Consider the following 6,416-nt stretch of genomic DNA (forward strand, 5'->3'; position numbering starts at 1 on the left):
TCTGGGTTGCGTTACCATTTAGTAAGTACCCAGAGCTTGAATACGCATCTGTACTATTTGCCTATTCTGAATTTTCAGAACTGGCTGGTAATATTTTTGAAGAATTCATTTAGAAGAGAATTACTGCTTTTTTTTTTTTTTTTTTTTTTTTTTTTCTTCAACTGTGGCCTAGAAATACTGTGATAATGACCATTTTCCTGGTGTTTCTGCACTTCTTACCTGGGCTTATCTGGAAGCCAGCAGTGAAAAATACATTATTTCAGATCCTCAGAATAAACTGAAGCTCGGTCCTCAAAAGAGGTGACGATTACAGCAAGATCATATTTTCGTAGAACAGCTTGTCCCTTCTTGCATTACTTGAGAGAGAGAAAAAGGAAATACTTGGATCTGAGTAACATTGACCTTTTGTATATGTTTGATCAGGATACTATATTCCCACTTAAACAGGCTGTGCTTCAGTCAGTACATGGATTGTGAATGAATGCAGTTTATATGCATTATGCAATCTACTTCTAATTCAGGAGGTTTTCTTGTTGTTACTATTGCATGGAAGTAATTTATCTGCGAAATTTGGAAACTGTGACTAGAAGTAGTCTTTCCCTGCCTGATCAAGATAGAGTGTAGTACCGCACGCTTGGCCACTCTGGAGCTAAAAGTTATCTCCAGCAGCTACAGAAAAGCCAAAGGACTAATCCCAAAACCATATCACTGGTGCAATAATCTGAGTAAAATGTGTATGGCTGATCACTTCATAGCTCATTTTGATGAAACTACTGAATTTGTTCTTCTAATCTAATCAGGTCATGTAGAAGAGGTCTTGCTGGATCTCTTTGAGCAGGGCCAGACTTCAACCTCTTGCTCTCTGTCGATGTGCAGTGTACAAGTTTAGGTTCTCTATACTTAAGTAATTACTTAGATGCATGCTTTTCTTTTCTTTTCTTTTCTTTTCTTTTCTTTTCTTTTCTTTTCTTTTCTTTTCTTTTCTTTTCTTTTCTTTTCTTTTTTTTTTTTTAATTTTATTTTCTTTCCACTTTCATTCTCTCAATAAAAACTGAATGTCTTCTTTGAGGGTCAAGAGATTTAGCTATGCTTGGGACAAATGTCTAAATGTATTGCTTAATTAGATCGACCTCATGAGTCGATACTGTTATGCGCATCCAGGCTGGAATCAGAGGAATTTTCTCAGCTTCTGTGCGAACTTCCTGCCAGATGGTATGGAAAGTTTGGATAGTGTGTGGGATTGGCAGTTGAGAGGTAGATTAAAGTGATAATGCTATGTACTGTTGGGTTTTCTGGTGTCTTTGAGTAGCTCTCAGTAAAGCCGATGTGCCTTGTTTAAAATTAAGAAAGTCTGTCCTCTCATTCCTCAGATGTTTTGTTTCTGCCAGTAACTTTTTTAATCCAGAGGAGGAAAGAATGTGTCTTTCCTCTGTTTTTTTTTTTTTTTTTTTTTTTTTTTTCCCCCAGGAAAAGGGGCATGAGAATCACGTAATATAAAGCTGATATGAATTAATATTTTATATATATTATAGAAACATTTTATTTATACAACTGTTACTCAGTTCCTATTATCAGGAAGAAAATCTGCACAATGCTTTCAGGTAGTTTCCGTATTTGGCAAAAAGTCCTCTCACTTCCTGTAGCCAAAGCGTCCTCCTCTTAATGGAAATGCCATCTTAATGAGTGGATATCATCCTGAAAAAAATCTATATTAACGTTTTTTCAAGAACCATGCTATTAAGGATTTCATATGTTAGTTAGAGCATGCATATGCCCCGACTACACCTTAGAAATGACAAAGAGGGAAGGACTTTGCTGTTGTTTTGTTAGCTGTGGTATTAATAGGGCATTTCAGCTTTGCTTATTCACTCTTCATGAGCTGTTGCTGAAATTTCAAGTCTGGGGATCATTTGGCTAGCATTATTTGCTATTCAGTATCACCTGAGGTGGAATATTGTCTCAAGGTAAAGACTTTAAAATCCTGTATTTGTTTCCGTGATATTTGGGTCTTCCACAGTCTTCTGTGAACTTTTAGGTAGTTGCCCTTTGTCTCTCCTGTGGTCTGTCACGTAAGGAATGGCAGATGTATCATAAATTTAAGTATTGCTTAAACATCTGTAAGCTGCTCAGTGAAAATAACACACCTCTTCACAGGCTGGCATTACATTTGGTCAAGTTACCACTTAGTTACACCCCTATTCTTAATGGAGTTTGGGATCCTGCCATACCTTGCATCATTCATTTCTTGGTTTCAGCAAATTTATTTTCATTTTCCTTTAAGCTAATTTCAGTTATTTATTAATCTGTGTATTGCTCTGAACAGCTTAGCAAGAGCCTGCATGATGGATCCAGTATAATTCTCTCCTGTAACAAAGCCACCACATCCTTGCAATAGGTTGCCCAACTATCACCCTGTAGGGCCCCAGCTCGCTTACGGCCTTTCAACATCCATGCAGCCACACTAATCTAGGTTGCCTTTCCAAACCACAAGACACCATGAACACAACTGACCAACCCTTTCACTTCAGAATTTGAGAAATAGCATTTTTTTTGTTGTTGTTTATCTATCCGATTTATTTTTCTCTGCAGCTACAGGGTTTTGCATGTATTAGGCAGCAAACATAAAGGAAACATCTGCTTAACTGAGTCCCACGTTCAGCAGTGCATTGGCATGACTTTTTCTCTAAGTGAATTCCTGGCTGCCTCACAAATCTTGAGGCACATCCTCAGCACAGTTGCTGCAATATTCTCCTAGGACATCCCGGTTCCAGATCAGGAGCCTGGTCAGTTGGAAGAATCTGGCCCTGCACTTTGAAACGTGGCTTTTAATTTGTGCTAGAAATAAATTCGCAATCCTCTTGCCCCAAATCCACACGTTGCACAATCCTTGTGCTCTTCTACCCCTCCCTAGCTGCACACCCTGTCCCTCTTAAACAGAACACAGCCCTTCTGCATCTTCTCTCCTTCCCTGCCCCACGCAATATCACACCTCACCTCTCACAAGCAGGACACAACCATTTTATTCCCTTTTCATCCTGCCCTTCTTTCTGCTCTCCCCCACAGCATGACCCAGCTCTCCCAGATAGGACAGAGCCCCTGCACCCCTTTTCCTCTGCCTTCCCCTGTACATTTGCACCACCTCTCCCAAGCAGACCATCGTGCTTGTATGCCTCTGCACACGCCTTCAAGCCCATACCTTTCTCCCAGGCACGTCGTCTTGGTTCAACTCCAATTTAAAAGAAAAACAAAAACTTGACCAATTTCTTCTGGTTATGCAAAGAGAGGAGAGAGACTTTCTGAATGTAAAGCCTTTATTATACACAGTGCAGTGCTAGGTAGGGCAGTGCCTCTTCATACTCACCAAAGTCATGAAAAGGCTGTTCTTAGCTTCATTTCCCTCCAAGGTCCCAGGAGATTTGCACTATTTCTTGTTAGCTAAGGCAAGTTCCTATGTCTTTCTGAACTTTAATTACATTTAAATACTGGGATAAGAAGCTGTAGCAGCCATACAGGTCTTGAATCTCCCCCTTGTGCTCCACATTTACTTTTTTTTTCACCAGCCCATTTACACCACACAGGCAACTCCAGCTCTGCCCCTTAGCTTACACAAACCAGTCCCCTACAAAAGTGCCTGATGTTCACCTTGTATTGGGTTTATGTGGCAAGGTTTTGGTAGAGGGGGACTGCAGGGGTGGCCTCTGTGAGAAGAGTCCAGCAGCTGCCCCATGTTAGATAAGGGCCAGTTTCTGCCGGCTCCAAAGGGACCCGCTGTTGCCCAGAGCTGAGGCAGTAAGAGATGTTGTTTGTACCTCTGTGAGAGGAGATTTAAGAAAGGGGAAAAAAAAAAACAAAAACTGCTGTGCAACAGCAGCTGGGAGAATGAGGAGTGAGAAGCAGCCCTGCAGCCCCCCAGGTGAGTGCAGCAGGAGGGCAGGAGGTGCTCCAGGCAGGCAGCAGCAGTTCCCCTGTGGGCTGTGCAGAGGCCCCTGGAGGAGCAGGCTGTCCCCCTGCAGCCCATGGGTCCCACATGGAGCAGATCATCAGGGACTGACCACAGCCCCCATTCCCTGTTCCTCTGTGCTGCTCAGATGGAAGAGGGTGGATGGGGGAAAGGTGTTTTGGGAGACGGTCAAGCACCTCATAATTGTTACTCCAGAGCATGGTTGCCTCTTGCCTGCAGGCAGCCTGCAAGTCTGATCGCCAGCTTTGCCAGCCTTGTCCTTTGTACAAGGGTGTCCTCTCCCACAGCCGGTAGTTCTGGCACATGGAGCATGCTCCATTATGCTCAATGTGGCTTTTCATTTTACTTTCTTTGCAGTAATATCCAAGCCCAAGCCAAGTATAGGAAGCGATGGATCTGCTGTTTGCCATTAGCAGCTCATCCTCATCACTCTCTTGGGGGATATTATGTATTTGGAGTAATGCTTTGTTTTAATAGGGTTTTGTTTTTCCTTTAATAGTCTCTCTTTGTTTTGTTTTATATTTATATAAAATAAACATACATTTTTTTTTCAGAGAAGGCAAGGCTCAAAATGAATGTCTTGGAGGATGGTACTGTTAAAGGTGATTCGTGGTGGCTGTGAGAGTTCATCCTTTAGCCTCAGGCTCTGCTCTGAAAAGTACATAAGCCGGTGGGCTTTATCCTTGCAGTGGAAGTTGTCACCTTGTCTCAGGAATAGCGCTGTTAACCACAGTCTTTGTGTCATGTACAAATGCATGAGAAACTATGGTAACCCTCTGTCCTGGTTTCAGTTAGAACAGAATTAATTTTCTTCCTAGTAGCTGGTGGAATGCTGTGTTTTGGCTTAGGATGAGAAGAGTTAAATCGGGTTAAACCACGACACCCTCCCCACTGCTGTTAAAGAACAACAAAATAATTGAAGTTTGTGTTAAAAAGTCTGGGCCCTTGATAACCATCATCATCTGGGTGCTGGCAGTGGTCAAAAAGTTATCAGCTAGCTCCATTGCTAGTCTGACTTTTGTCTTCAATATTGGTTGAGTTCCTAATAAAAAAAAAAAAAAAAAAAAAAAAAAAAAAAAAGAGCTGGTTTGCATATGAGGTGTAAGCTACCTGATAGCAAGGAAAGGTTGCTGCAGTGTTTTAGAATGATTGTTTCCTGCCTGCCCACAGACATTGTAATTAACCTGTATGAAGCCAGAGCAATGTCCATAACTGAGTGGAAAGCATCCAATTTATTTGTGGACCTATCTATTTAGCAAGCAGCTGTGCGGTACCTGGTGCAGCATTTCCAAGTGCAGACTTTAAAGCCCTTTCTTTTAAACAATGGTTGCGAGGTCAGTAATTGTTATGTGCTGCTTTAAACTATCTTTGCCGTGCCCTCTATTGCTTTTGTGACTGCTCATTCCTCAGTGGGCTCAGAAAGAATAATTCGGACCAGTTTCCTTTACTGTTGCTTCACACTTCTTCACGGCAGTAATCTGCCTTGTTACCAGGTTAACAAGTGCTCCCTGCTTCTGTCTTGTGTGAAAAGACTGCACAGGTCCTAGAAAGCACCTTCCAAAATGTATAGTAGGCCCCATTTCTGCAGCATTGTTTATGTGCCCTATTCACTCCCAATTTTTCTCTCTGTCAGGCTCTAGCTTTACAATCACACTCAGACCTTTTCACAACTCCTGGCGTGGGCACAGCTTTCCATCCTTTCCCTCTGGGAACTACACTGTGTGCATATGGTTCTGTGATGCAGATATGTACAGGTGGCACTTCATCTTCACTGGAGATGGGGATGAAGATCTGACCCAGACTGTGTGCACAAACCATAATGTTGAAATTGCTTATCATTATCTGCAAATGGAAGCATGAAACTGCAGGATTCCTAATCTGTATTATGCTGGAGGAACATATAAAGTGGGCATAAGAATAATCAGCAATGACCAGTAGGGGGTTTTCCTTTATATTTAGGAATTATATTTTAGAAATATACTTTCAGGTAATCTACTGTGTATACTATGTTTTGGACAAGTAAATGAATATTAAATGGCAGTGTCTACATCTCTGAGGTTCTAGAGAGAAATGATACGCAGAAAGCTCTGCTAACTTGGTGAAGTTTTACCATTGCCTAGATACTCAGCCTTGATAGGAACTAAGACACAATCTGGTGTGTAAGAAGCACACAGCGTGCCTTTGCCTCATTATTTATCCTTCTGTAGAAGCCCTTTCTCGAAACTACCTTCCTGAACCCCCCAGCTGTACTCACAAGCTCCGCACGAATGTTTTGCCAAAACGTGTGCTCATCCCTTTCTGGTGAGCTCGAGGCAGGGGAGGCTGCAGCCAGAGCCTGCCAGCTAACTCTTAAAATGCCACAGCAGTCATTTTGTAAAAAACTATTTCAGTGTGCAGCTTTCTTTGGCTCTACCTATCCGTTGCTGTGTGGTAGTGAATATAAAAGGGCTAAAGC

The sequence above is a fragment of the Aythya fuligula genome, chromosome 3 (genome assembly GCF_009819795.1).
Source record: "Aythya fuligula isolate bAytFul2 chromosome 3, bAytFul2.pri, whole genome shotgun sequence".
NCBI classification, from domain to species: domain Eukaryota; kingdom Metazoa; phylum Chordata; class Aves; order Anseriformes; family Anatidae; genus Aythya; species Aythya fuligula.